The following is a 9,298-nucleotide window of genomic DNA, read 5'->3' as shown; positions in this document are numbered from 1 at the left end:
CAGCAAGTAAGAAGCCTGGTGGGGAGATGTGGAGGTTTGGAAATTCTTTCCATTAGGGTGTCCTGAACTGGGAACATGGATAGTAGAGATCTCTGATGATAAACATGATGGGAACATCAGTAGGCAGCTTTGAACTCTTCAGTTCCCTTGAACTTAACCAGCATCGACCATATAATAAATATGCCTAGCATGCTCAAAGCTGAAAAGAAAGCAGGCAATGGAATGAGAGAGAACCAGATAGATGGGACTGAAATAAATAGCATTCATTACCTTCAGCTAGGTGACAGATTATCCCAGCTCATAAGCCAGGAATTGAAGTTCAAAGAAGTAATTATAGAGTAGTGGTTAGGAGCTCAGACTCTGGAGCAAGACTGCCAGACACATTCTAAATGTGCTTCAGTTTCCTGACCCGAAAAGTGGGAAATAGTCAGCATAGGCTAGGTTATGCTGCAGTAACAAAGGACTCCCCCAAATCTCAATGGTAGACAACAACAAATGTTTCCTTCTTATACCCACTATATGGCCTTCATGAGTTGACTAATTCTCTGTTCCATGCCATCTTTATCTTCAGACCCAGGCTGACGGAGATGCTGCTGGGCATTGCCGCTGGGCGCTGCCGGTCATCATGACACAGTGAAAAGAACCCTGGCTTTTAAAGTCTCTTTGTAGAACTGACACATGGCACTTGTGCCCTTATTTCATTGGCCAAAGAAAATCATATAGATAGTCACTCCTTAGTCCAACAGGAGTTGGGGGATGCTTGAATCTGCTATGGATAGGAGCACTGCAGGAAGGTAAACTAAAATATTTGGTGAATAGAAATCTAATTTACCACAGATGAAGACAATAATAAAACTTCCTACCCTGTGGGTTGCCCTGACAACTAAATCAGTTAATTTTATACATAAAGCACCTAGAAAAGTGAGTGGCACCCATTAAGCATAATATGTGTTTGTGATTATTATTGCCGAACATCATCCAGTGGGGTAGTGACAGAGCTGAGATAGATCCTGGGTGTTGTAACTGAAAGGAAGAAAAAAATTGCGAGTACTGAGAACCACGGATTCACAACTAAGGACCAAACACATGTAAAAACCAATGTTAAGGCAGGTTTTCTTTTTCTTTTCTTTGTTTTTGTTTTTTGGCTTAAACATCAGAAATTCATTTTCTCACAGTTCTGGAAATTGGAAGCCCAAGATTAAATGGTCAGCAGGGTTGGTTTCTGGTGAGACTTTTCATCCTGACTGCCCTTTCCTCTGTCTGTACATACCTCTGGTGCCTCTTCCTCTTCTTGCGAGGACATAGTCCTATTGGATTAGGCAAGGAGGTTTCTTTCTTTCTTTTTTTTTTCCTTTTAAGATTTTATTTTTAAGTAATCTCTATGCCCCACATGGGGCTTGAACACTCAACTCTGAGATCAAGGGGTGCATTGAGATCAAGAGTCACATACCCTACTGAGTGAGCCGGCCTGGTGGCCAGTGATCTTTTAAAAAGAGAGAAAGGCGCTGAGGGAGAAGAGACAAAGGGAAAAGTGAAGAAGGAGAAAGAAAGAAGTGAGTGAGAGAAAGAGGGAGAAATGAGGAGGGGAGAGACCCCAACCTACAAAAGCCAAAGGACAGAAAGCTTCAGGGAGACAGGAAGATGCAACAATTCATGAAACGTACCATGCAGTGGTGACTGACTTGGTCAAACCTGTTCTCCTCCCCAGGCTAATGTTATTCTTGTAGGTTTGTTTTACCTTTCACAAAAATGCTGATTTCCTTCAGCAGCTGGGACCCCTTCCATAGTCCTTTAGTTGTTCTCATCAACCTTGAGTCTACAGTTTGTGGGTTAGTCAGAGCACTCACTGAGGAAGGAAATTTCCTCTGGGTTCCAGTCTTAGAATGAGAGCATTCCTGAATCAGGTGCTCAGGGCCGGGCTGAAATCTAGGTGAAAGCTAGGCTTAGCTAGAGGCTGGAACACTCTATTCCCCAGGCTCCCACCTGTGACACAGTGTGAAGTGGCAGAAGGTAGGGCTGTCCATATCTGGGACAGGAGACTGTCTCTGAGTTTGCCAATAATAATAAGAGGTAACCTTCAAATTGTATGAACTATTGCCCAACGCTCTAGGAGGTGCTCACATCTAATAACTCATCACGTGTGGCTGTGTGATTATCACCTCCATTTTACAGGTGGAGAAACTGAGACACAGAGTAAAGTAACTTGCTCTTGCCTAGGCTCACAGTTAAGGTAAATAGCCGAGCTCACTTTGAATCCAGGCAGTTTGCTCCAGAGTCCATGTTCTTTTTTTTTTTTTAAAGATTTTATTTATTTGAGAGATAGAATGAGATAGAGAGAGAGCATGAGGGGGGGAGGGTCAGAGGGAGAAGCAGACTCCCTGCTGAGCAGGGAGCCCGATGTGGGACTCGATCCTGGGACTCCAGGATTATGACCTGAGTCGAAGGCGGTTGCCTAACCAACTGAGCCACCCAGGCGCCCCAGAGTCCATGTTCTTTTTTTTTTTTTAAAGATTTTATTTATTTGTTTGACAGAGAGAGACACAGCGAGAGAGGGAACACAAGCAGGAGGTGTGGGAGGGGGAGAAGCAGGCTCCTGCAGAGCAGGGAGCCCGATGCGGGGCTCGATCCCAGGACCCTGGGAACATGACCTGAACCGAAGGCAGCCGCTTAACCGACTGAGCCACCCAGACGCCCCAGAGTCCATGTTCTTGACAACTGTAATCTGACATCTGTTTTTCTAATGCTTGCACTTCTTCGATTTTTTTTTTCCTTTTTTTTTTTTGGTGGCCTAATAAAACGTGTGAGCCTTGATTTGAGATTCTGGACATACGAAATTTAGAACTTAGTTTGAGGGGCTCATTTTATTTCCCCTCCCAATAGTACAGATTCTTTGCTTATAAAATAACATGTTTATTGTATTTAGAAAATTGCTGTCAGTTGCCATTAGTACACTGGCTCCATTCTACATGAATTTGTCTCCAGAAATGTTAGCACCACAAACATTAAGAGCTTCCTTAAAGCCTACTAGCAGAGTGTTGGTTGACCTCAGGAAAAGGTGCCCTTTTGGGAGGTGTCTTCCTAGAGCCCTTAGACCCAAAGCATCTTTTTGTGTCCTCCAAGGTGTCAGTCTCCGCATTGATCGCCAGCTCTGGGCTCCTACCAGCAACTTGCCTCCCTTGAGTATCATTAGCTGGTGCAGGCTAATTTTCTTCCTGAGTCGGACAATCAGTCTTAATTGCTTGTTTCCACCTCCAGCTGTGTCTCTTCCTTGCAGGAGGAAAAACCTCTCTCTCGGGGCTTGGTGCCTGCCCATGATGCCCTCAGATCAGATGCCCAGGGTGGCAGTGCAGGCCACTTAGAGGATCTCCTACAACTTCTGAGCCCTTGGGTTCCCCGTTGTCCTGGGCTGTACTGGAGGAAGATGAGGGTTTTGCTTAAGTGCTAAGCCTCTCCTGTAGCCTGCCGCCCTACCCTCACTTTATCTTCTTATAGCTGGCCAGTGCCTCGTCCTCTGTGTGCCCCATCTTCCTGCACTGCCACCTGCCCTGGGAGGCTGACCTGTTTGGATCTCATCAGAGGGTTCTGCAGCAGGTGAGAAGCCTGAGCAGGAGACCTGGCTGAGGTCAGGATGTTTATTCCCCTGGCACCCTCCCTGTGGCATCTCCTCAGGTTCTTTCAGATGGAAGGTCAGAGCTCCTCTCAAGGGGACCCTTTCCTCATGACTTTTTCAGAGTTCGGCTAAGCACTCCCTCCATTGACGTTAGGGGGTGTGATAGATTGCATTATTGGCCCCAGTTCCTTGTCCCTCCTGGTATCCATGCTCTTTGCCTGCATGAGACTTTGCAGTTGCTCCCATGAAAGGAGGGGCCTATTGCCCCTTGCCCTTGGGCTTGGCTCTCTGATTTGCTTTGGTTAACAAGTGGAACCAATCGTTGTTGCCATTTCCCAGCCCAGGCTTTCAGAAGCATCATGTGTTTCGGTGTGCCTTTTTTTGTGCCTCTGCCATCTCTGCAAGAAGAGCTTCCCCTGGGCACTGCTGTCTCTTTGGTCTGGGCCCTAGAATGAACTCATGTGGAATGGACCAGATCTTGATCTGCAGAGAGGAGGCAAGCCCAGTGGACACCAGCTTAAAGCAGAGACTCTGCTGAGCCAGCTGACCTGCCTTCCCCCCACACACCCCTGAGAAATACATGCTTCTAGCTGCATTGTGATAAAGGGTGCTCACACCCGCTCTTACTAGCACCAGGGTTACTGCAATATTCTTTGCGCCTCCCCGACACCCTGCTCTTACACTATGAATACTCCCTTTATTAAACCCTTGGGGAACCATCCTAATTTGAGTGTCATCTGTTTCCTGTTGTGACACTGAATGAATGATACAGGCACAGGGCCCAGTTCTTCCCCGTCACCCTCTCACATTGCCAGCATCACTTCTTTGTTTCCCGCTTGCTGCTCAATATTCAACGGCAGCTCTGGTCTTCAAAGCCACTAATGACATTTCATTTTATTCTTTTTAGATATTAATTTGTTTTTAATTTTTCAACATTTTATTTGGAAAAAAATTTCAAACATATACACAAGCAGAGATCTCATGATGAACACCGTTGGACCTGTGGCTCAGCTTTGGCAATGATCAACATTTTGCCAATCTTATTTCCTCTCCTGTTTGTTGGTTGGTTTTTTTTTTTTTATTCTAAATCTAATGACTTTTCAATTTTCAGGGGGAATCCAGACATCTCGTCTTAGCTCTAGTCTTCTGTGGTCTCTCCCCAACATTAGCTACTGTTGCTCACCCTTCTTTCTCTGCCCTTGCTATCTCTGAGTCTCCTTTTCCTCCTGTGACTGCTCTCTGTTTCCTGCTCTCAAATGTCAGTGCTTCTTTCTATCCCCCTTTTTAAAAAAGATCCATTTATTTATTTTTAGGGGGGGAGGGGCAGAGGGAGAGCGAGTCTTAAGCAGACCCTGCACTGAGGGCAGAGCCTGACCCAGGGCTCGAGATCACGACCTGAGCTGAAACCAAGAGTTGGCTGCTTAACCAACTGTGCCACCCGGGTGCCCCCCGAATGTAAGTGTTTCTGAGGGCCTTGTCTTTCACCCATTTTCCCTCCATGTTCCCTACCTGAGATGTCTCATGTACTCTTATGGCTTAATCTGGGAGCCTCTTCCATCCCTGGGCTATACTTTCTGTCTGCCCGTGAAGCACCTTCACTTGGGGTCTGTATGGACTTCACACCAAACACGTCCAGCCGAAACGAAACTCAGTGACTTCTCCTTGAACCTTCTCCTTCTTCACCTCTTTTTCCGGGTTTCCTTTCTCAGTTCAGGAGTTCCCTAGTGCCTAGGCACATGGCTAGGTATCTTCTATGTTCTCTGACCCAGATCTGACTATTCTACTTCTGAATGGTCTTTCCTGTTCTTCTCTTGTTTCCTTCTCCACATCCTTGGTTCAGGCCCTCATCATGTCTCACCTGGGATGCTGTAGTGTTGCCTCTGACTAGTCTCTCAGTGTCATTCCTCTCCTCAGCGCTAACATCATTTCCCTAAATCATACACCTAATCAAGCTAACCTGAGTCCAACTTATGAATCTTCTATGGTTCCATTCTAAATGTATCCTGAGCATTTTGGTGTGATAGTGAAGGTTCTTTACCACCTTGCCTTCTAATCTCATCTCCTATGCCCTGTCCTCTGAATATATGGCCCTGCTTATTGCCCCTATGATACACCACATGATTTCATGTAGTCTTTGCTCATGCTGATCACTGCTTTATTTTTTAAGGTAAAAAAAACGAGGTTCTGGTTCTCAAACACTAGTTTCAAAGTGCCCCTTCCACAGCCCTTTTGAGATTCTTCTTGGCATCTGAATTTGTTGTTCCTGCCAAAGGAAATAGTCAACATGGTATTTAATTTTTGAGCAGTCTCATTAGAGTTTCTCTTTTCAGAAGGGGCCCATTTGCCAAGGCAATGAGTATTATCTCCATATAAATAGTGTCAGTGTAAAGTTTCTGACTCTTCTGTAGGACTTTGAGTGCCCCCAAGGCAGGAACGGTGTGTTACTCATTTTTTATATGTCCCCATATAGGAAATACTCCGTGTTTGTTTGAATTGCATCTAAATTAGCATTGGGACCAGGAAGAAAGATCTGGAGAGGGCACAAATGTTGTCAGCCAATTGCAGAGAAAGCTGCCAAACATATAATCTATGAGCTGAGAAGCTGGGGTCACCCCATTCCCTGCAGCGAGGGCCTCCAAGCCTGTCAGATGTCAGTTGCATTTGCAAAGCTAGGAGTTCAGGTGGAAGGTTGGATTTTTCTTCATTAAACTTGTCATTCCCCAAGGTGGGGCTCTGACAGGAACCCAGTGAGATGTCAAGCTGAGACAGCTGTTGCCAAACCTGGTGGAGGCATTTCAGACAGCCGGGGACACAGCTGTTGCCTCAAACTTCATGTGCAACATCCTTCTCTTCTTTAAGGAGGTCAAAATGCTTAACAATAAATAGCAAGAGTGAGGCAGTCATGGTATGATGATAGAGAGAGATCACGTGGATTTGAGTCTCAACTCTGGTTCTCACTAGATGTGTGGCTTTGAGCAAGTCATGTATCCCCTCTGAGCCTCATTTTCCTCATTCATAATACTGGCTGCTGTGAAGACTGAATAAGGTAATGCATATGGAAATGTTTCATAAACCGTAGATCACTATTTAAATATTAGGTAAAATTATAATATATTAAAATTGTGTTTAGTCTTCATAACACACACATATTAAGTATAGAATGGTCAAGTTGATACATATTTGCTCACTCTCTCTTATATGTCTGGCTCTCTGCTCTGAACTGTGATGGATGTAGAGGTTTATATAAGTCAGTTTCCTGACTTTAAGAAATTTACAGTCTAGTTGGGAGATGAGACCAATTATTCCCTACTCCCCATGTTTCTACAGAGAAGAAGAAATTTCTACTCCACAACCAAGGTAGAACATTTCCATTTCTTTTCTCCTTCTTCTTAAGAGAGGAGGGGTAATTTATATGATTGATTAGTGAGTTGGGCAAAGGGACTGAGCATGGTGTCTCAGCACGTTTTTTCTTTTCTCTTCCTGAATTAGTAGGTCACTGGGAAAGCATGCCTTTTCTATTCATTGTCATGAAGTAAGACTTGGATGGCACAGCTGTGGTTGTCCAGCTCATTCTGTGACTGGGTGAGTTAAGGTTAAGGTTAAGTTCTGGGGAGAGTATTAGGAGGTGCATTGTATCTTGGCATTTAACACTGGCTCCTGTCCTTGATCCCATCCTAAGGTATTATTCCTTCCTTAAAACCTTCAACATCTAAATCTCCTCCCATTTGGGGGAAGCACCTGCCACTTACCTACAGGGCTTGAACATAACTCAAGGATCAAACTATCTCTCCAATTTTAGATTATTTAAATTAGACTAGTGCCTTAGGAATTCTGCAAATCTCTCCGGGTAGGCTTGCCCCTCCAGACCAGTTCAGAATGCACTCCACATCTGATTCACTGTATGTGTCCCATCAATGTAAGTTGTTAATGTGCTTCTTTATCTTTGTCCTTGAGCTCTGGTAGGCATGGTTTCCTTTTTGTTTGTTTATCCTACTTGGAGTTTGTTGAGATTCTTGGATCTGTGACTTAATGTTCTTCACCAAATTTGGGAAATTTTTAGCCATTTTCTGATTTTTTTGTGCCTGGTATCAGTCAAGGTTCCACCAGAGAAACTGACTAGTAGGGTCTATAGTAGGATATGTGTCCAGGAGGATATATATGTGTATATGTGTGTAAAAGGATTTATTGCAAGGAATTGGCTCACGTGATTGTGAGGACTGGCTCAGCCAATCTGAAATCTGCAAGATAGGCTGCCAGGAAAGGCAGGCTGGAAAGTCTGGGAGAGAAACTGATGTAGTCCATAGACAGAATGTCCTTTTCCTTGGAGAAATCTCAGCTCTGTTCTTTAGAAACATTTTTTCTTTTAATCTTTAATTTTTTTTTTTAAAGTAATCTCTACACCCAACGTGGGGCTTCAACTCACGACCTCGAGATCAAGGGTCGCATGCTTTACTGACTGAACCAGCCAGGCACCCCTCAGCTCTGCTCTTAAGGCCTTTCAACAGACTGGATAAAACTCATCCAGATTATGCAGGATAATCTCCTTTATATAAAGTCAACTGATTATATATATTAATCACATCTAAAAAATATCTTTGCAGCAACACTAGATTAGTGTGTGGTTGAATAATGGTACAATTTTTAATAGTATAATATTTATATTAATACTACCCTTATTTAAATCTTTAAAAATCATTATACATATAAAATCCCACATGCAAATGCATGTGTCATTCAGAGAGTGGCAATGAAATGAATACTCACGTACTCACTATCCAGTTAAAGAAATAGAATACTAGTCATTTGAAGACCTGTGAGCCTTTTTGCAGTTGTGTCCCCCTCCCTGCTCTATGTAAAGTTTAAAATATGAAAAACAATACTATATATTGTTATGCATACAGTAATAAACACCAACATACAGTGGTTACCTGTGGGAAGGAAAAAAAATGGGATGGGATAGGCGCGCACAGGGTTTCAATTATATTTGGGAGGTTTTATTTTTTATTTTTATTTATTTTTATTTTTTTAATTATGTTATGTTAGTCACCATACATTACATCATTAGTTTTTGATGTAGTGTTCCATGATTCATTGTTTGTGTATAACACCCAGTGCTCCAAGCAGAACGTGCCCTCTTTAATACCCATCACCAGGCTAACCCATCCCCCACCCCCTCCCCTCTAGAACCCTCAGTTTGTTTTTCAGAGTCCATCGTCTCTCATGGTTTGTCTCCCCCTCCGATTTCCCCCCTTCATTTTTCCCTTCCTGCTAGCTTCTTCTTCTTCTTTTTTTAACATATAATGTATTTTTTGTTTCAGAGGTACAGGTCCACGATTCAACAGTCTTACACAATTCACAGCACTCACCATAGCACATACCCTCCCCAATATCTGTCACCCAGCCACCCCATCCCTCCCACCTCCCACCACTCCAGTAACCCTCAGTTTGTTTCCTGAGATTAAGAATTCCTCCTATCAGTGAGGTCATATGATACATGTCTTTCTCTGATTGACTTATTTCACTCAGCATAACACCCTCCAGTTCCATCCATGTCGTTGCAAATGGCAAGATCTCATTCCTTTGGATGGCTGCATAATATTCCATTGTGTATATATACCACAACTTCTTTATCCATTCATCTGTCAATGGACATCTTGGCTCTTTCCATAGTTTGGCTATTGTGGACAT

This window comes from Eumetopias jubatus, unplaced genomic scaffold, assembly GCF_037043125.1.
Source record: "Eumetopias jubatus isolate StellerSeaLion01/CBP00866 unplaced genomic scaffold, mEumJub1_p1.0 scaffold_15, whole genome shotgun sequence".
NCBI classification, from domain to species: domain Eukaryota; kingdom Metazoa; phylum Chordata; class Mammalia; order Carnivora; family Otariidae; genus Eumetopias; species Eumetopias jubatus.
Note: the sequence above shows the minus strand (reverse complement) of the source record.